At 41.8% G+C, this 22,307-nt stretch overlaps 1 long non-coding RNA gene across 1 annotated transcript; it reads right to left on the reverse strand.

Moving 5' to 3' along the window:
* Window positions 1-10,064: 10,064 nt before the first annotated feature.
* On the reverse strand, window positions 10,065-14,492 carry LOC113478818. The gene is made up of 3 exons (XR_003398143.1): window positions 14,383-14,492; window positions 12,406-12,571; window positions 10,065-10,197 (listed from the first exon to the last, which is right to left on the reverse strand). It is a non-coding gene; the product is annotated as an uncharacterized LOC113478818 (long non-coding RNA).
* Between the last annotated feature and the right edge of the window lie 7,815 nt (window positions 14,493-22,307).

Genomic DNA, 22,307 nt, shown 5'->3' on the forward strand with positions numbered 1-22,307 from the left:
AAAAAAAAAAAAAAAAAAAAAAAAAAAAAGATTTTATTTTATAAACAGTTTATCACAGACCAGCTCCAAATACACTTTTCAGGTTGGGAAATCTCTGCCAACCTAGCACGTGGGGAAACAGAAAGAGGAAACTAGCTTGTTGGTAGGTAACAAACTTCCTCTTTTTTTGTCTAAAAGAAAGCTGTGGTTAAGTATCCAGTAACTATGGATGTCCCACACAACTAGACAGTAAGTCTTGAGGTATCTATACCTCAGGAGACACTGATTTTTATTTTTTTTTTTTTTTGTCTTTCATGTTTTGATGGGGATCAGTGACAAGCAACGTGGCTAAGAGAATTACCTGTCCCTCTTACCACTGAAACATGAAAAAAGGGTCAGACTTTACTAATAAACTTCTCAATCACTGCGTAAAGATAAGGACAAAGTAGAGCTATGAAGAGATTTGCTGACTGAATAAAGTTTCACTGGAAGAATTTAGAAACAGAGATTTTGTCTGGCAAGTACTACACAGCCTGAATGGAGCTGATGGCTCCTGGGCCTTTGTCTCCTGCCCTTTGTGGCATTACTCTGTACGCAAGACCTTGGTCTGATATATGGCTGATACAAGCACATACATCTGTCATGCGAGTGGATCATCTGCTGCACAGCACATGCCTAGATCTATTATGTGCAGTTCGACTCAATAATATCCTAGTATTTCACAGAATCACAGAACAGCTGAGGTTGGAAAGGACCTCTGGAAGTCATCTAGTCCAGCCCTTCTGCCACCTAGAGATGGTTGCCCAGGATAACGTCCAGATGGCTTTTGAATATCTCCAAGGATAGAGACTCCAGAACTTCACTGGGCAACCTCTGTCAGTGCTGTCACCCTCAGAGTAACAAAAAGTGTTTCCCGATATTCAGAACCTCCTGTGTTTCAGCACATGTGTTTCAACATGAAAACTTCTCTAACATACGGCCCTAGAATTAAAAAATAAACAACTAAATTGCACAGATAACACAGGTATAAAAATGAACTACAGATTAGGCTTTGTTGAATAAATTAATTTGTTTGCTTGCATCTGTCACTTATGTAGGATAAAATAAAAAGTAGCAAAATCACTCTATTATGTCATTTCATTACGTGGCATTATAAAACGTGCTGCTCTGGTTTTTGAATAACATTTAATGTTGCATAATACCTTAATTACTTTTCAGAGAACATGGTATTTTTCAATTCAATAAAACCAATCATTTTGGTCCCATGCAAGGTCACAAAAGATCTGAAAAATTGATTTCAGGATAGCTCAGACAGATTTTATTGAATCTGGCCCTCAGTTATATATCTATCATTGTTAAGGCAATAGCAGGGTCATGGTGTTGTCTGTGTAAGATCAATGGGTAAAACGAGCTCTTAGCAGCGATGGATTCTTCTCAGAGCTATGTCTAATATTTATCTGTTTCTGGTGGCACTCCAAATGCATTAGATATTTTCCAAAAAAGAAAGGCATAACTTCTGTTGCTGGACAGCTTCTTGATAAAGTTCACTGGAACGGGACAGGGCTAAGGGGAGGAGAGGGGAAAAAAAAGACAGCCTAGCTGAGAAACAGAGTCAAGCAAACCTTGTGTCTTGCATTGATCCAGCTGACTTCCAGGAAGGAAAAGTATGTTCACACATCTAAGGTAAACACCACAGTAAGAAATTACCACAGAAGGGTACAGAGATGTTTATGTGAGAGCCAGTGGCACATGTTTAACTTGTGGATGATGAGTCAGCAGGCAGAAAATCCATGAATCCTGTTGAAATCTCTAGTAGGCTCTCTATCCTTGGAAATACTCAAAATTTGACTGCATGTGACCTTGAGTGACATGATCTAATGCCAAATCTGGATCTAACTTACAGAGTCCTGCAAGAGCTGGACCAAATGAAGTGATCACTTTACATCTTAAATTATTGTCTGATACTGTAAAAAGGGTAAGACATGTTTAACACCTGGGTTAGTAAGCATTGCCTCACTGACAGAATTTTTCTAGATCAGGAAAAACATGGGTATTTATTCAGAGTTTATTAATATTATGAAAGGGCAGATGAAAACTGCCTCAACTATGATGGCCTGAAATTCCTGTTCCAGGTATTTCCTCGGAAGGGAAGAGGTTTAGAAACTTGCATACCTTGAAACCTACCTCAGGAAAAGTCTGAAGGGTAAAACTGCTCTCAACTTAATCCTTGCATTTTCTGGTTTTGATACTTAAAGCTAGACTCTTAAAAATCAGAGTTTGAGGGTGACATTCTCAAAAGGAAATATAAATTAATGGTCTTATTACTCTTTTAACATGGACACACACCCCCCCACCAGACACACACTTCTCACCTGATTGTACATTCTGGGATGAAAAGACAGAAGGCATCCCATCTTAGCTGCTTGCAGTTACATGGGAGAAAACTGGGACTCTTTCTTAGTGCTACTTGGGCACTTACACACATGCAAGAGGACAGGAGCTTTGTGTGACTGAGTGGAGCTCGAGACCATGACAGGAGATTCTGTTCTGGAGACAAACTATTTGTCTTTTGGAGGACTCCCACAAAACCAGGTAAACCCCATGAAGCTGTGGGATAACCCAACATGATGAAGCTCAGGCTGATGAATGAGTTTAGGAAGAGGTAGCCTCCATAACTGTGCTTCTGAGCTGCTACCCAGCTGTTTAGATACTTGCTGCCTGTTTTTTATCCACATCCCTTTGACCTTTTGCTCCTCAGCATGGGTGCATGGAGAGGCAATGCACTTTTTCTTCACTGGATGAAGCATAAGCATACATCATGCCACTGGGAGGGATTCTTTGAAATGCCTAGATCACTAGGCACCCATGCAGTGCTCTGTACACCTCTACTACGTATTGAAAACCACAGTGCCTACTGCAGCAGAGGTGAGCATACGCAGCTCACACTCTCAAGCAGCAGCATTAACACATGTAAACATGCCAGGAGTCTTACAGCTTGTGGGGTTGTTAGTGAGGAAGGGGTGGTGCATGAGAGGAGGGGAGGGCATCTCAGAAGATGAAGACTCCTTGCAGTGATCATGCCAGAGGCAGCTTTCCTCTGCTGAAGCACTAGATGGAACAGCTCTGCTGATCTCAGCTGAGACAACCCAGCAGTTAAGGACTGGATCAGGAACTGTTTAGGAGTCCACAGCTTTAAGCTAATGCCCTGAATTCCACCAAAAAGGTTATCGGGGGGACCAGCTAGTCTCAGCACACCAGTCTCTGTGCTGTCGGGGTGCAGCTCCACACTATAAGCAGCCCACAGTCTTTTGAGAAAGCACGAGCTTGCAGATGGTTACAAGGTGCTGGCACCATGCTGAGCACGTAGCAGCAACCTAAGCTTAAGTGTGATAAAAGAAAGATAACTGTGAGGGACCACAGAGGCCAGGAGAAGGTAATGATCTTGTCAAGGGCTCATGACAAAAACTTGCATCTGCTGGATCCTGACCTGACTGTGCTGAGGGACAGCCCAGGTCTGAGTTTCAAGGGGTGAAGCTGTGGTGCTCAATACCTGGCTGCCAATACAAATTGCCCCTGCTGCCTCTGCCCAGCCTGCCTGTCCCACCACAGCAATGTCTGGACAGCAGCCTGGGGCAGGGATACCAGTCACACACGTACAGATTGTAGCTGACTTTAAATGAGCAAGTCATCACACCAGCAGTGGTGTGTAAGGTGACTCTAAAGCAGAGGGAACTAAGGCAGGCTACTGATAATACTGATTTAAAAAGGGGAAATTAATGGCTGAACCTGGTTTGCTTCCAGGCAAGCCCTGGAGTTACTTGGAAGCACAGATACACATATTTTTTTTTTTTTTTTTTTTAAAGAAGAGAGGAATTACAGGAAAAATAAATGTCTTTTATTTCCCGTCCAATCAACAAATACATCCATTTTGCACAGCCTGCTGAACTTCAGTTTAAGTGATACATCTAGAAAATCTGCATGTTACTGATCCTGTAAGATACAGACTGTCTGAGTTCCTCTTTGAATGAATGCCCAAACCCATGCACGACTTTGAGGTATAATAGAAAAAGAGATGAGTCAGTTTTTTTTCAAACTGGTTTCCTCACTGGGAAAATATTCTTCTAGGTCACACAGTACTTATTTACTCAGTAAATACTATGACAGTGAGATTTACAGCCATGTCATTAATAACACCCATTGACAAAGAACTTCCTCAAAACTCTTTCATCTCCAGACAAACATGATATATGTGCAAAAGAGTGCAGTTATGAATTTACAGCTGAACATGTGCATTTAGAGCAGGGGTTGGTAGGGAAAGGGGGAGGAAAACTTGAAAAACAATGCCTGATATTTTTTTCCCCCCTATGATCAGTATTTGGGGCTGACTCATTTATTTTGAATAGTCTCTTATTTGTTTCATTGGTTACTCAGGGCTCTTTTGATCTCTTAAAGGATGAACTGGGAAGGGACTTCTCTTTTGGAAAATTGGGCAATTCTTAAACTCAAATCTGCTGATAATTATTTTGTCTGTAATGAATGAACAAAGTGATAGTTCTCATTGGATTTGGTTAAGACCCATCTTAATAATTTTCCCTGTTGTCTGAATGCATCCACTTCACATCTACCTTGCAGGAATTGTGACGGGAAAAAGGAGACCTTGGTGGAAATAAATGCAGTTGCTTCAGTGCACCTTTTTATTGAAGCTATTTTGTATTTCATGAGTCTCTTCTGTTTTTGTCTTGTAATGGCTGTAGGATTTTATATTTATTGGTACCAATTACACTCAGTCTTCTTTATAATAAAATAATTTTCCATTGTAAAATGACCTAGTGTCCAAGGAGAAAGTTTTGTGGGTCACAGTTAACTTGGAGAATTTTTTCTCAGGAAAAGGAAAACTTAACAAACCCATTTCTTTTCAAATACTGGGTTTTTTTCTTAACTTCATTGTTTAGATTTATTTTTTAACTTTATACCATATTTAGGTGTCTTTTACACTATATTTCATGTCACTTAACTCTGACATTACCAAACAATTGCCTGAATATTCCAGAACACATTCAACTTAAATTATAAAGAAACATGGAATGTAACTTACATTTTCTGGCCATATTTAACACTAGACTTTTTTTGCTAGTATCTGCAGCTGCTGCATCCACTAGTTACTTTTACTCTGCAGGTTTATGCTGAATCTTTGATTATTTCATTACTAGCCCAGTTCCTGCAAATGAATATTAGGAAAAAAAAAAAAAAAATTCTGACCTGGATTTTCTATATAGTCAGTGCAGAGAAGGAGCTACTTAGACATCACATCCACAGGGAGATTTTGTGTGCCTTTCTTTGGTGTCTAGCCTGAAGAAATGCAAGATTTGTGGAGATGGGTAATATCTTTTATGGGACCAATTGTAGAGGTTTTCAGAAGCCCCAGCCTCTTTCTCGATCACCTATATAGGGAATTTGGGTTTTATCTTTAGAGAATTGCCTCATTAGCATGCACAGTTTAAATGCAAACTGAATTAAACAGCAAAGTCCTGGCCAGTGGCTGCAGTAAAAACCTTGAAAATCTCCTCTGAATGTGCACAGGAACTAACGAGAAAGGCCCAAATGGCTTTTAAAATAAATCCCAGGGTTGTGCCAGCTTCATGACTTGGAGGATCTGGCTCTTGCTATTTCAATGCATGGGATACAAAAATTACTGAGCCAGGCTTTTGCATCTTGCTGCCCATCTGGCATTCCTTCAGGTTTGCTTCTAGTAAAGCCTGTCCCCCATTGCTGCAGAAGCTCTGGATAAGAAGGGCTTTTTAACACACCGCAGAGGCTGTGCTGCTGCCCAAACAGGCAAAAACATCTGCCACAGCTCTGGCAGCAGACAGGTCATCTTGGACAGGGCACTTAGAGTGCTCCAGGCCCTGCAGCTCGCCCCGGGCTCTGGTTTTACAGTGCTGGTGGTTGGGAGATGAGCTGCTCCTGGGTCACAGCACCACACCTCCCCAGCAGTGGATGCGAGTCCTCTCCTCAGCCATGGAGAGAGATGATGTAAAGCCAGCAGCATGCATCTGGCTGATGTGGAAAGCAGGAGGCTCAAGCAGGGAGCACAGGCAGTGGGGAAAGGGCTGCAGGAGTCACTGCAGTCACTGCAGTCTGGTGATGGAGGCAGCCTTGGCTGGGACAAGGGGGGTTGTGCCCCCTGCCATAGACATGTGATACAGCCAGAGTGGCACCTACAGCTGTGTAGTGCATTCAACTTGAGGAGCAATTATTCAAACTGTATCAGTGTTTGAGGCCCTACAGGTGTCCAGTGTGGTGTAAGTGTAAAGAAAGAGGTGACACCAGCCCCAAAGAGCCACAGAATAAGTAGTCAAGCTGCATGGGGCACGGTGGAAAAGAGGTGGGGAGGGGAATGAGAATATCCAGAGTGATATATTTGGAGGCAGGGCAGAGACGAGGGGGTGGGACCCAGATCTTCTAATTGTGTTTAGTGATAATGTTCTCTGGAAAATAAAAATGAGAGCCGATACTGAGGTAATGACTACTGATGCTGATCTATGTCAGAAAAACAGATGTAAGTCACCAGCCTAATAGCACAGACACATAAGAACTCCTGAGGTATTATTCTGCACAGAGACATACAGAGTTTGTATACATGAATAGCTGCAGATTTATCAGACCTGGGTGGTGACGGATGTGCCAGGGCAAGGCTGGTGCATCCTGGGCGCCGGCAGGCAGGCACAGCCAGGCATCCCACTGTCCCTTCCTGGGGCAATTTCTGGGAAAGCCACTAGATGTAGATACAGCGTTAGACTGCCACTGGTCCAGGAAAATGTGGTCTGTCTTCAAGGGAAAATTACCTTTCAGTGCCGTGAGAGGGGGCAGGTGCTTCTAAACAGAAATTAAAAACCTTTTAAGGATTATACTGATCTTCATAACAATGACAGCAAGCAGTGTGATGGTTTTCTAATAATGTCTTATTTAGTCAATATTTAAAAAAAAAAAAAAAAGCATCCTTTGCTCTGTTCATTATGAGTAAGTGTCACCGAATACCACATTATCTTCCTAAGATTACCCCCATACACCCTCCAAAGCCCCCCCTTCCTTGGAGCATGGTCACTGAGCTCACTAGGGCAGCACTCGAGGCTCTTCATGCTGCAGGAAACGTTAGTGTGCTCTTGGGTGTGAGCAAAATATCAAGAAATAAATGGTAAGTAAATAATGGTTCTGTCCTAAGGTAATGAGGCTCTTTTTCTGAATGTAGATGAGGAATTCATCAAAAGGAGAAGGCTAATGTAAACTCCTAAATGTTTAAATCATCTAAATGGTACAGGAGAAACACTGCCTGGTTATAGTCTGCCTCGGGCAGTAGGTCAGAGCATCAGCTAATATAAATCCATCAGAGCTACAGCAATGTACAGCAGCACTGGGCTGGGGCAGCAGGTCTGTTTGCCTAGGGCTGGCATTGCCAAGTAAAATGTCCCATAGAAAGAGCATCATGCTTGCAGCAGGTCAGGTAAAAGGAACAAAAGGTATTGCCAAGGGCTTGTTAGAGCCAGGTCCACTTTCTCTCTTTCAGGAAGGCACTCACTATTCATATTCCCCATTTATTTTCCAATGTGATACAAAGTTAGGGTAGCAGGTTTACCCTGCAGCACTTTCCTAGTGTCTGAAGAATAGCAGAAAACAACATCTAGAGGGGAATAAAAGAATAAAATCATGGGCCAACTGGTAATTTTCTTAAAGGTAAGAGAGTGAGCAAAGAGGAGAGGTTGCCTGCAGGCTCACAATGCTTGTGAGAAATGGAGCATTCAGGGAGGCTCAGAATGAAGAAAATTGGTAATTTTCAAAGGCAAACATCAGATCCAACGGATAACAATGAAGCATCAAACCAAAATGCAATTCAAATAGAATCCAATAAATAACTATTGAAAGATGTTTCACAGTTTCCTTATCCCTAACAACACCTGGCGTCACAGGCAATCCCATCCTACTCCTGAACACAGGTATCAGAGTAACCACATCACCAGCTCAAACAGGGCCAGGAGGCAGGTTTGAGCACTGGCTCACTGATTATCCAGGCTGTTTAACTGTTAACACGTTTCCAGGCAGAGTTTTGGATCACGCCATCTAAAACTTTCCCAAATCCTGCTTGAGCAACGCTGGGGAGAGGCACTTGCGAGGGCCCGTTCCCAGCAGACAGCATGACTGTGATTGCCTCAGGCTGGCTCCCTCTACCCCAACCTCTGCCCGGGCTTTGCACCCACAAATACATCCACACACCAGCACGCTGCACCGCACATTTTGCAAAACTGTCACACTCCTACCACAGGAAAAAAAAAAAAAAAAAAAAAAAAAAGCTGGGAAAAAATCCTCCCACAGAATAATAATGATGTCACAGGGGCATAAGATGAGGTACTGAGGAGATGCAGGCCAAGCACTGTGTAAAGTGCCTGAGCTGCCTCTCAATCTCTGGGCCAAGGGCTGGTTTCCAAACCTGTTTTAATTTGCAGTATAGGCAGATCCTTAAATACTAATGAAGAAATGTGTTGTTGCTCTGTTGCCCTGATTGAAATAAAACTATGTACATGAATAAACTGGGTTCTGTGTCACAGACCACAAAGCAGGGAAAAGCGTCTGGATTTGGGTACCTAGGGCAAGGCTCTGCATTGCACACACTGGAGGCCATCATCTCTCAGATTAATGAGCTGCAAAAGCCAGTTGGCTTTTTCTCAATAAACGATTTTGGCAAGAATGACTTTTTTATCAAACAAAACTCTTTGCAACACACTAATAAGTTTTTTCTTATTTTGTGAAAGTGTTGAGCTGTCTAATTGTATTTCATCCAATATTTTGACATAAATACCTACTAAAATGTTGACATGCTAAAATCTCTGTCTCTGATAAATCAATGGAAAAGACATTAAGAAACACTGTGACAACATCTTCACAAGAAAGCACAAAGAATAATAACCACAATTAATGACATTTTAAGAGAAATTAGAGAACATAATTAGTTTTGAAATGCTTGGAATTTTAACTTAACTTCTACAACAATGTCACTTTTTGACCAGTTTTTCTCTGACCTGCTCTCAGGAGCTACCCACATGCTCAGTGTTTGTTGTTGCCTTCCAAGATTATAATCTCATTCAAGCAGAGACTCATCTTTTTACATGTTTGCAAAGCACTTGCACAACTTTGTCACTGAAGTTAGAAGCAACAGACCCATCAACACAAAGATTGTGCAAAAGATATAAAGAAAAAAATTGGTCTTCAAACTGCATGTGATTGAAAATATATGTTTCCAAAAACGAAAGAGAAAGATGGATAGTACAATCCAAGATCCACATAATGATACAACCTAGTGCCTTGGCAAGCTTTGGGCCAGCTGTGTGGAGAAATACACAAGCACATTCTGTCTGTGTCTATACTTGTGTGGCAGCAGTATGTGTGTACAGCCCCGCGCTAGCCGCCTTCTGCTTAGTGTGGGCACACAACAGTAAGGAGGTGGCCAGGCTGGCTGTGCAGGCTCGCTATGGGGTCCTCAAATGACGAACATAACCTAGAGCCCCTGCCACCTGTGTCTTTCTTGCTGTCACTGACTGGGCTAAGCCATTTAAGTCACAACACCAGGTGAATTTTTTTCACTGAAAAAAAAAGAAAGACATTCCCTGTTATAATGTCCTTATTGCAGGAGGCTTTGACCTGTACGTGAACTTTAGGTGGTGGCTAAGGAAAGTACATTCACATGCACAAAAACATTTGGGATATTTGTGAACCTGGTTTTACCTTTCCTGAAATGTTTCAGGGGTGCAATAGTAAGAAAGGTCAAAACCACTGGTAAGAGGGTACATTTATATGGCTCAGTGCTTGGCGTGTAAAGCTATCAAAGAACTAGCCAAGAAGCCCTAAGCTGTATTAATGTAATACTTCACTTGGACTAATACACCATATAACTCATAGCAGCTGGAAGGCAATTCGGGTGTCTTGGTGAGCTGCTGTAACCTGCCAGGCAGACATATGCTACTATTTAAATGGGGAAGGGTTGGAGGAAGGAAGCTATGTGATTTAGTTGAGAGCAGAAAAATACCTGTGGTGGATCCAGTCTCCCAAACAGCATCCCAATGACCCATGCACTTGCACATCCCATCCTCCCTGTGCATTGTGTAACATACAGAGGCATGAGGAGGGGGTCAGCAAAGCACCCAGCGAAGATGAACAGTATGTTGATACCTGCAAATTAAACAATGGATACTGGAAAACAGTGCTTACTATTTGGTGACAATCTCCTCAATGCTGTGAACCCTTTCACAGACATCATCCCCAGCCTGACCTTTTAAACCTGATGGCAGGACAGATAATTTCATTACTTCATGTTGCTAATGAGATCCAGCACATACAGATCCCTCAGCATGTGCTGGGAAAAGGGTCCTACCCTTCCTGATCATCAGATATGTTCATGTCTTATCTGCTCCTCACAGCAGAAAGTATCCAAATGTCATTAAAGCCTGTCCTTATTGTCCAGGGACAGCCGTTTAATGCAGCAGGTCACAGGGACAGAGGGAGATTTTAGACTGCCAGGTCAACAACTGAAACAGCACCAGCCGGCAGGAGACAAATTTCAACTTGTGACATAAGATGTACAAAGTGGGAGATAGTAACTGGGTTTATTGAGACAAAGAGGACAGATACAAGTAATAAAACTAATGGTTTCAGCAGAAAATATGGAGCAAAAGACCAGAGGTCCCTTGGTTAGGGCCACTGGAGCAGAAGTATTTGCAGCTGGTGGGTGCAGCATACCCCAACCCTTGACTCAAGGCAAGCACCCAGAGTTAAAACAAGTTTATTGAGGTGAGGGTATGGATTAAACATCATTCCATACTTACACAGCAGGACTTTTAAGTATGGAGTTTTAAGTATGGGCCAGAGCCGCTGCCCCCACTGCCATCACTGCCTCCATAGTGTGGGGTGTCACGGCCCCTTGTGCTTGAGCTGCCTCTCCTGCCCCACTGGTGGGACCTTGCCCATGCTCAATGGCACTCCCTGATGCACAGCGTGGTCCCCACAGCAGCCTGGTCACGCGAGACTCACAGCACTGGGAACAAGTGGGAAGAGCTGCTGCCTTTCGCTGTGCCAGGCACGAACATGATGTGTGGGGTGAGTTGTAGTGAAACCATGAAGCTTCTGGCAGACACCTGAATACCACAAAGTGCCTCCTCACCCTGTGCCCTGGGACACCTGCCTGCACCTTGTCACTGCCTCACATTTCAGAGAAACAATTTCTAGTTTGTTTCGTCTCCGCATGTCACAGCCTTCTCAGCCCAGGAGCTTCATTTCTACAGGCAATGACATTTGAACATGCATTCACACTCCCAAGGTCAGTAAGCTGAAGGAACAACCTATCTTTGGGCTGAGGTATTTTTTTCTTTTTCGGAAATTTCACAGTGCTCTTCTGAGTGCGGGTGCCTTTCAAAAGCATGAACTCTTGAGTGCAAAGAACTGGATTATATCCACTGTAACCTGCCACTGCTAAGTGCAGTTGACCTCTTTCACTCACTCCAACTTCAAAACACACATCCTGTTACTCGGTATTAAAATTTTTTTTTGGCACACAGTGTACAACATACATGATATATAGATTAAAAAAAAAAATGCATTCAGCTTTTCCTGGAGAGGCTTCACATGTGATGAGCTTGGCACATGTCAATTATTTAAAATAAACCAAACAAATGAGCACCAAAGTGGAAAAAAATGTCGACCTCACAAATCTGTGACTGAAAGCTGTAGCTCCTGCAGAATGTTTATTTCCAGTAAGGAGGAGATGCCATTTCGGCATCCTTCCAGTGTGTCCATGCACAAACAGCTGGAGCCCCACAGCCCTCCCACAAGCACTGGGACCTTCCCTCCACACCTCCACTGTTGCCTCTGATTATTATTCTTCTTCCCTGACATGTACCCTCCTCACTCTTCTGTCATTATTTTTCACCCTTTCCTTCCTGACCTCTGTGCCCATGAGGTACTCTCCTGCTTGGCACCTCCTTTTCTAATCTCTGCTACATTCAGCAGAGGGAAGAATGATGGGTGGGAAAACCCTACAAGAAGAGGGGAGCGACTGTGGGCCAACTGCTACTGCAGAAGCCATCAGGCCTCGCAAGCTGCCTCTGCCATTTTAATGGGATCTTTGAATCAAATACAGACAGGACCTCCTAGAATCCCATTTGCAGGTCAGACTCACCATGCAAGTTAAAGATGCTGTTTTGTCAAGTCACACAGTATCCTGAGTGATGCTAACAGACATTGGTTGCGGAGAGTGGGGACCAGGGTCCTGAAGGCTGACACTGCTTGCCATTAGTCAACAAGGGGTGGTGGGAACCTCCAGGAATTGCTACCACTGTAAAAAACATCACCAGAACAGACAACACCCCCAGAATTGTTGCTCACCTTGCTCAGAGGAGTTGAGAACACACTGGTGGGTATAAAGAGAAAATAAACAAGATTTAAAATCAGAGTCATCATTCTTCTGCCAAAAACTCTGCTCGACATGTACTGCTTAATGTGTGTGTATTTTCCTTTAGATGAATGTGGCCATAAGCTCCTTAAAACGTTCCTGCATAAAATGAAAGCATAATATGCAATAGAGCATGCTGAAGATGTGTTGAAGATATTTACTATATTCTACTTATGAAGATAGCGTTTGTTTAACTATCTTATTGACAATAATTAACTGTTGCTATTGCTATTCTTTTTAGAACCAATTAAAAGTTGTTCTGTACTTCTTTACCAAGATTTTTAAGCCACTCTGTGTTTAATACAAGTCTGTAACCTGCAGGCTCAAGTCTTGTGGAGACTCATGCACATGAATAATTCATAAACCGAGGAACAGTGGCTATTAACATAAGTAAAACTACTCGAAAAAGAAAAGTAGCTCACGCTTGAATTCTTTGCAGGAGTTGACCTTAATTTGCTCTTCAAATCTAGACTGCCCATTTAGGAGGCTTTCTTGTCTGGTTTTTATTTATTTTATATAGGTAGGAAACACAGATAAAAAAGGTCTCCAAACTCTAAATCTTCTAAGTTAGACTGAACTTTCATGAAGGTTGTAATGCTGTGAACAGCATCATAAACCAAAGGGTTCCTCTACCTCCCTCCCTGCCTCGATAGTCAATAGTTTCTGTATGACTGTGAGGAGGCAGATGAGATGACTCAAATGCCATAAATGTTTACAAGACAGTTCTGTGAAGCCTTAAAAGCAGGCAGCGATGTCAGTGAGGCTCAGCTGTCATCCAGTGCATTTGAATTTGTAGTGCAAAAAGCGGATCCCTGATAAGTAATTACTGCATTCCTTGATTTTCCTTAAACAGAGAAAGCAGAGAAAATTTAAAGAGCAATGAAATTGAACTCAGCTGCCACATTCACGAAGTGCCATACATTCATCTTGCTGTTAAAAACTGTAGGGAAAAATCTGATAACAGCAAAGCTATCCCTGCTTACAAAGTAAACAGTGAAATACAAACTAGATTACTTGTCATACCAGGAGCACGCCACTGTTTTTTCAAGGTGTTCAGCCTGATTATGAGTTCTGGCCATTTTATTCCAGAAAATTTCCACCAGTTTCACTGGACTCACATTGTAGAAGTAATGGTATGTAGCCTAAGGTCCCTTTTACTTGCTATGTGGTAGAGAAATGTAGAAAAAGGATGGGTCTTGTCCTCAGAATTAAAAATTTGCCAGTTGTAGTTGTGACTTGCACATTTTTAAGAAAAAACAGAATCAAACCAATTTTGAAACTTTTTTTTTTTTTTTTGAGTTACCTACCATCCTCTTACCATATGAGGTGGCTGTAGGACCAGAGAGCAAGACTCACTGCAGTTACTGACTGCAGCATGAACACTCACTCCCTTCTCTGGGAGCTGGCAGTTCATTAGCAGCCAGTTTATCAACTCCCCCTTACCACAGGCTTGTGAGCCCTCTGAATTTTTCATGAACTTTTCCCCTTAAGAGAGCAAACCCGCGATTTTTTCTACACAAGCAATAGGACATAGGATTCAAGGGATGAAAACTGAATTTTGGACTTTGATCAATGTCTTTGGTGCAGTTTAAGAAATGAGACTCATGTCTGCACTTCCACCCCAAAACTCCCCTCAGTTTCAGATAGGGAAGATTGTTCCTCATTATTCTCTCTGGGTTGCCCCTCAACTGAGGACACATTTTCAATAAAGAAGGTGCAGAGTTGCCCAACTCTCAATAGCTCCATGCATGCCTGATTTTGCATCTTCACCTGGGTTTCATGGACAAAGCAGTGTCTGTGTCACCTCCTTCAGATTAACAAACCCAAATTGGTTTTTTTTAATCTGTTGTCTCAGGAAGCATTTGTAAACATTGCAGGACACAGGAATGTAGCCTGGGTTTCGTCTGTACCTTATCGAGATGTCCTGTCCAGCAGTTGTGACAGCTGTCCAGTCACTCTCTGTCTTGCATCCCTGGCCGTGCGGCGGTCCCACTCAGTAGAACGGGTGGAGGGGGGCAGGTCTCCCCCTGCACACCTTGTTCTGTGTCAACATCTTCACTTTATGGAAGCTGCATTTACTCCACAAGGCTTAGCTGTCCCTACCCACCGCTAACATCCATAGACTCTGCTAAATGAATCTTCAATTTTTTGTTATAAAGTTTTGAGTAAGAGCTTAGGAAAACAAGTTTGGAAAGACAGTTAAAAGAAAACCTCAACAATTTACACAGAGACAAGACTCTTAGCACATTCCAAGGTTCCTTAGCCAAACCACTGCTCTTCAGATGCTGTTGGATCTGGATAAATGAAGAAGCCATCCTCCAGTGTCACCAGGCTCTTTCATAGTACCAGCCTGGCTTGACTAAATTAAAGGCACCACTGGTGATGTCTGCCTCGATGCTTAATCATGTTTCATAACAATGGTCTTTCCTTTCAATTCACATGGCCTGATAACAGTTATGCTTCTGAGGCTAATAGCCATTGTGCTGTGTTCTGCACAGTCTGTAGTACTGTCAGATTTCCATACAGATACTCAAAATCTTTCTTCAGTATTGCTAGAAGGATAAAAAAATAAAATCTAGCCCAGGTGGATTTCTGAGTCAAGCTAACCGGTATTATGTTGAGCTTGTCTTGAATCATACCAAACCTCAGTCTTTGGCGTCTGAATCCCAAAGGGATGAGAAGGTGCCCATGGGGAAACCCTGATTCAGGCACCCAATCACTTATGGTATCCCTGCCCAATAAGCAGTGGTTCTAGATGGCTATGTACTTTCCACATAGGCTCAAAGGCCTTTTATCATGTGTTATAAATGCATCCTCAACACCCAGTTTAACTAACTGGGAACATATCGCTGGAGTCAGATAGGTCTGATGGTTAAGGATGAGAAGATCTTGCAGCCCCTGACTTAACAGGTCCCTGAGATCTTGCTATCAGCTTGCTCTGTGCTTTTCTAGTGCAAAACTGACCTTTTGAAACTTCCCTCTCCCTTCGTGCTATGCTCCCTTGGACTTCAATCAGCACAGCTGCATGACAAGGAACAAGTGGGGCAGCCTTGTAAAGCATGAACCATCAGAGCGTAGGTACCTTGAATAAACAAACTGCAAGGAAAGAAAAAAATCCTGACTGACTTCTCTTGATGAAAGGGGTATGCCCTGGCAGCTTGTTTGTCTCGCAGCTCCAGAGGGATTAGCATGGTGTTTACCTGCTCTTTCCCAGTCTGGGCAAACCCTTGATCTTGCTAATGTGTACACGAGTGTTTGACAGTTGCCATAGCACAACAGGAACCTTCCCTTCTCTCTCCTTGTTTGTAACCTTTGAGGACTAACCAGCCAAGCTTTCTGATAGTATCAAAAATGCAGCTTATAACTTCCAGGGCAAAAAGGGCTACTTTCAAATAATCATTTGCTGACCAAGTTGGATATTTCTCCATCAGAAAGCTTCAGCTTTCTTTCAAGGGAGAAAAGGGCCTTTCTGCTCCCAGAGACCAAGGAACTGGTGGGCTTTTGGGGTGCTTCATGGAAGGAGAAGGAGCAGGAAGGTGACACTGCTGTGCTTGCATCTGCACCAGAGGAACAGGGGAACACTTCCCTCTCCTGTGGGACTTCAGGTACTAGTTCACTATTATTTCATGCATGGTATTTAATACTTGTCTTCTGGTAGTGATTAATGCTCCATTGTGTCCCTGGTCACTTTGTGTAAAGTGATATTTAACCGCAATAAAAGTAAGATGCTGCCAAAAACATGCAGTAGGAGTTTGCAGAACAAAGTTCGGAAAGTTTCCCAGGGTATCACAGCTAGAACAAGGGCGTGCCTGCAGCATCAAACAATGCACTGTGTATGTCACAGCAGGGGCCCAAGCACTGTCTGCATAATCCTTTTTCTTCTTCATTTTATCTTCACTGTGCCCATATTCACATATTTGAATAGGCATATATTAAATAGTATTTATATGGGTTACATAGCAGAACTAATACCACATCAGCTGATGTGATGGTTCAGCAGTGAGTCCTGCACCATGGTTGAATGCCTTCCCCAGGTTCACACCACCAACAGCGTCCTAGTGTATGGGTAGCACGCTCACTATGTGAAAGCGGGTAGCAGCCTGAAGAACCCTGCAGAACTGTGTGGTGCTCCCTTCCCTCACTGTGGGATGTGACCAGTGTTTACCACACAGGTGCTGGCGTGTCCACTGTCAGAAAACCAAAACCAAGGAATCAAATAGGCCTTTGCTACTATTTCCACAGTTTGTGAAATGCTTATCATAAAGAATGAATAATGCAAAAAAGTAAATAATAAAAAAAATCCTCATCTGTTATCTCCAGTAAATGGTGCTGTTGTTTAAATAAAGGCAATGCTGAAAGAGGAAACAGAACACTGCCAGTGGTAATAGCCCATGTTTTTAATGGCTCCACTCATCTGGGTCTTATTGTAGCTTGGCACTGTTGGTGTGACTTTACTTCTCAAACACTAGCATCAGCACTTAAATTTATCTGGCTCTGAGTTCTGTGTTTTGAGATAAACTCAGCCTACCCAAAGCGGCAACATTAACAGCATTAGACCCTCAAATAGAACTGGCAACTCCTTTGCAGTGCTAAATAAAGTAACAACAGAAAATTCACACTGTGGCTGGTCACTCCCCATGCAAAGAAATTGGATTCCCACAGGCCCCTTTGCAGGTCCTAAAAGGTTTGGTGAATGGGAAGCAGCAAGACATGTCCTTTTTCACAGCTAAAAGCCGTGTCCTGGTTTAACCCCTTGCTACCCCTTCACTCACATTAAAAATTCTGGTATCAGTTTTCTTAATTTAGAGGGGGAGGAAGTCGAACAGAGACCAGAATTGTTTCTGTTCCCAGTCTTTGATTTACTTCCTTATGTCATTCCTGCTTCTTCCCTGGGTTTGCACAATGGAGTTAAAAGCCTAAATGAGTAGGAAGCCTGATACTGGCCGTTCTGTGACTTGTCCAAAGGTACAAGCTGGGATGAAGAGACCGGGTATTGCTCAATGCCCTTGGTGATTTGGACGGTAAAACCTCCAGCCCATTTTTATTTTTCAGGTTATTATTTAACTCAAAGGTTTTTATGTTTGTTTATCACATTGAAAATGAATGTATAGAAATCATATGCTACAGAACAGGAAGGAGAGATGCATTATATTCACACAGGCAAAAGGATAAGCAGGATTTCCCTTTTTCCTTTGGATTCCTAGAGCTCTACCTTTCTTCAAGGAATTGCCCGATCTAGCCTATGTGAACCATAGAATGCATGGCAATATTCAGTCCACCTCACCTGGAATAACCAGACGTATCCTATAAATACTTTATGAAGCAGCAAGCACCAAAACTGCCCAAGCCACCTTTTCACAATCTGTCTTATCACTGCCTGGGGGCCTGATACCTAAAGAAATGAACTACCTATTTAAATAGCACAATGATTTTGCAAAAGCTGGCTAGCAAGTCATCACCATATAAATCTGGATTCATATTCTCATAGCTGGTTCAATAACACTGCTCTCACTTAAAACTGGCACTGAACATACTACCTATTTTCTATAGTACTTGATTAAATTTGTTTCTTTTCTTTTTTGTGAGACATTCACAAAGGACTGCTGTTTCCTCTCAGTCTGACTTTTGTCTAGGTGCCAGATAACTTACACAAACTAACCTGTTCGTGAACTGTTGATTTAGACTGGCAAACTAAGCTGCATGGCCTGGCTCCAAACTGCTGATTGGAAACTTCTCATTCAAGTCTCCTGTGACAATTAACAAATAGCACGCTGAGGTTCATGTGCGCACTCGCAGACAATGACCGGTATCTCATTTCATGACTGCAGAATGAGCTTGTTGCTTGGCCCTTCCAGTACTTGTAGGCTGTGCCAGCATGGCCATTGTGAAAGTACAGCTTGTACTTGCCAAAACCGGTTTTATAGCTAACTTCTACAGCTCACTCTAAAATAAACTACAAGTACACAACATGTCTGCCTTTTCCAACTTTGCCTTTTGCCAGCATAATTTTTTTTGAACTGAAGGATCATATCCTCTCAGAGACAATAGTGAAGCAACATTTCTGATATAGACAGGGTTAGAAAACTCATTTACTAACAGACATTCATACCTTGGCTGGCTTTAATGAAGTGACATGTCAAAACAATAAATATTAAAAGCTAGCACAAGGACTGATGGTAGAAGAAAGTTTTTTCATTAGAAAGCATCAAAAAGTACTTGTAGAGAAAGGACTCCTTGAACTCTATCGAAGTCTGTGTGTGAGGTCTGTGCGTGACTATGAATTTTAATTTATTAACTAAAGTGAGAAGATTGGTAGAGGCTCTTGGAGACCTTTGTTATTGATCAGAAAGAAAAAAAAAAAAAAAAAAAAAAAAAAAAAAGGAAGGAAGGAAAGTAAGGACATAGTAATGGGTAATGAAACACCAGAAGCAAAAGTGGGAAAAAGAATTATTCTTGTAAAAGTCATCAGATAGAAAGTATGGTTAATTAGTTTCCATGTAGGAGACTAGAAGATACCAGTGAGAAACAACTGAGAAATTGATGTACAAGAAGTTCAAGGAGTCCAGACAAGAAAATCTGGGAATTGGAAGTACTGTGCAGAATATAAAAATAAGTACTATAGCAAAAAATGAAACACAGTCGAATAGCAATCAAGATTTGATCTCTGGTATTGAAGCATTTATGCTAATGAGAAAAGAGAAATAAATAGCAGACTGCCGTAAGTTCTTCAGTACTGGCGATGATATAGAAAAAGATTTCTTAATATTACTAGAAAAGATGTTAACAATACAGGAAGTTAAATATTATAAAAGACAGTATCATTAATGAAGGTTTTCAGTTCCCAGAAATCAATTAGAGATGAAGATCAAATATCTGGTTTGATAGCCAAGAAATCTTTTCATCAGTTTGCAACTGAAAGACAAATTCCTGAACAAAGGCGGCATCTGTATCTGGTCTTGTTAGAACACGAGGCTATTGTAAAAGTGCTGGCCACGGAAGGTAGTCTTGTTTCACATGGGGTTAAATTAACTGAAAGGATCAACAAAAAGAGCCTATATTAAAGGTTTTCCAGTTTCATAAGGGATACAGGAACAGCTAATGAGTGAAGTCACTGGTGCTAAGGAGTTCAGAAACTTGAATGAGAGAAAAAAAAAGTGCTACCAGAACTTCATACCAAGAAAAGGAGAAAAAACTTGAAGAAGGATCCTAAAACTGTTTAGGTAAATAGCCACATAAAAATTATGCTAGGAGTAGGTAAAAAAACTAAGCACAGGGAAAAAAGAGCTTTTCCAAAATTCAAGGTTCCTCAGAGATCAATTCTAAAAGCCTAATCTATAGCTCTATATAGCTGTTCTTCTGCAGTGCCCATCCCTGTATTATATGAAGTCTATATGTACCTTCTAAATTCACTGTGATCTTTAATGCATTTAATGGATATTCTGTTATTCTCTTTTCCTGGATTACAGAAAATTTTGCTGGGTGACTAAGTACATTTTAGACTCCATTTTACGATACTTACTCAAAATATTTGAGAGATTTCTGTAGCTTCACCTCTTTCATCTCACAGATCTTGGACAGAGCTCACACCCACTAACAGAGATTATGCTAGAGTTTACTTTCAGTTAGAGTTTATCTCAGCTGTCTTTAATAAGGCCTTCTTCACCAATCAAATGGGAGGGGGGCAACCAGTTGAAAAGGTGCAGAACCCAACCCAGTCACAAGCTCAGGTGGGACTAACTGAAACCCTCCACATTCCCCTTAAGTCTTTTCTCATCTTTGATCTGTTGCTTCCTTCTGGCTTTGCTATGTAATAAGGATCCTACTGTCTTTAAATATTACAGGTTTCTGTTGCTCTTTCAACACTGCCCTGAAATTATTGAACAGAAGGATCACAGTAGCAATTTATACAAGCAGTGGAAGTGCAAACTATGGTCCCCATTTTCTTTCATTTTCACCCATTGTCAATAATTCATGTATACTCAAGATTCCAAATTACTTTAAAGTTCTATGACTAATAGGGTGTGGAGCTGTAATTGACTTACATGAATGTTTCATGACTTCCTTTCCAGTGAATTTGGAAAAGGTATCTCAAAACCTTGATTCCTTCACATTCTGACAAGGATCCAGTGGCTGAGATGAAATTTTACTTGAATTTAACATGTAAATTTTGTCCATCTGCAAAATGAAAAAGATTGCATTGTCAATTCACTTATCATTTTCTTCCACTTACAAGGAGTGCTTCGGATGCATTTGGCTAGGCTCCCACTACAAAGAAGGGCAAAATATAGCATGTGAAACATCAATTATTAAAATACAATATTCATTACAATGGATGTAGCCACTAGGAAGGGCTAATGTGCTCAGAGATACATGTTGGTCTTGACTTATAAATACTAACTCATGTACTGATATTTAGACAGAATAAGTATTAGGGAGACAAGGAGTGGCATAAACAAAGCACCCACCAAGTCTCAATGAAAAAAAGGGAAAGAAATGTGATTTATTAATATCTTATTCTCTGCCATTAGTGCTGCAACATTGAAAATTCATCCTTTAGATTTTATTAAAAAGCCCTACCGCTTTTGTACTGTACCATCTTAAACATGTACATCCTTTCCAATGACCCATTTCTCTCCTATTCTCTGCTCACTGCTAATACTGCCATCCCCCTGCTTCCAAAGCTAGTGTGACTTTCCTTCTCTCAGAAAGACCCTCCTCTGAAACTCTTCCACAATGTTACCACTTTGCTGACTTGTGCATACCCACAGCACCATTAGTCCTGCTCTATAGATGGGTAAATTTTACCAAAGTGCCATGGTTGCCAGAGGTTGTGTTACATACATCTGCAAACACACATGCATGCGCACAGTCTACGTTCACCCTTCACCAGCTAATACAAAACCTCCCACATTGCCCTGAAAGGCAGCAGCCCATGCAATGCCTTATCTCGTGGAGCTTCATGATGACTAGCCACAACAAGTCAGCATGTGAATGGCATTTGCCGAGAACTGTTGCAGTGAAAAGCAAATCCAGAGACCCGGGATATACAGTCCAGTTCCCAGAAGAGATTGCCTAAGGAAGGGAGGGAATCACCATTGTTGTTTTCTTAAGAACAGGTTGAACAAATATCTAACAGGAGTGGCAGAGGCAGAGATAAATAAGCCTGCCTTTAGGTAGGGGGAGGGATTTGAAGACATGGTACACTCCCTTTCTCCCCTGCTTTCTATCATTTGTCTAGGTACACTGACTTTTGGCACCTTTCCTCAGGCTTTCCTCCATGCCCACACTAATTTGGATAACAGACCAGCAGAGAGGTGCTGGAACAGGAATTGGGACGTGCAGAGCATGTTTTCTCCTTCAGTATTGCCTCACTGTTTGACCTTGAGCTTCTCACATCCTGCCGTGATAGCCGAGACTGTTCATCTGCAAATAGAGCTCATAGTAATTCATCTGCTTCATAGTGCTAAGGTTTTGGATGACACTCAGTATGGAAAAACCTGATTTTTTTGCTAAAAGACTGATCCCATGAAATAAGGAGAAAATAAATTCTAACTTCTGTTAAGAATTACTGCAGTAAAATGTGAAGAACAGTGACAGAAATGTATGTTTACACTGTGTAAAATCAACCTGGGCTTTGCAGTGCTTTTCATATTTTCTAACAGACACACCAATATTTTGTCCCACACATTTTACTTGTGTTGAAGTAACCTGCAAAAACCCTTCCTGAAATTGCAGGGAGACTCACAAGCAGTATTGAACAACTTCTATTTCAGTTAAATTCACCTGACGTTGCAGCTAGCATCTTTGAAAACAAACTCCGAAAGCCTGGGTGGGA

Source organism: Athene cunicularia, assembly GCF_003259725.1.
Source record: "Athene cunicularia isolate RWA chromosome 3 unlocalized genomic scaffold, athCun1 chr3_part1, whole genome shotgun sequence".
In the NCBI taxonomy this organism is placed as follows: Eukaryota; Metazoa; Chordata; class Aves; order Strigiformes; family Strigidae; genus Athene; species Athene cunicularia.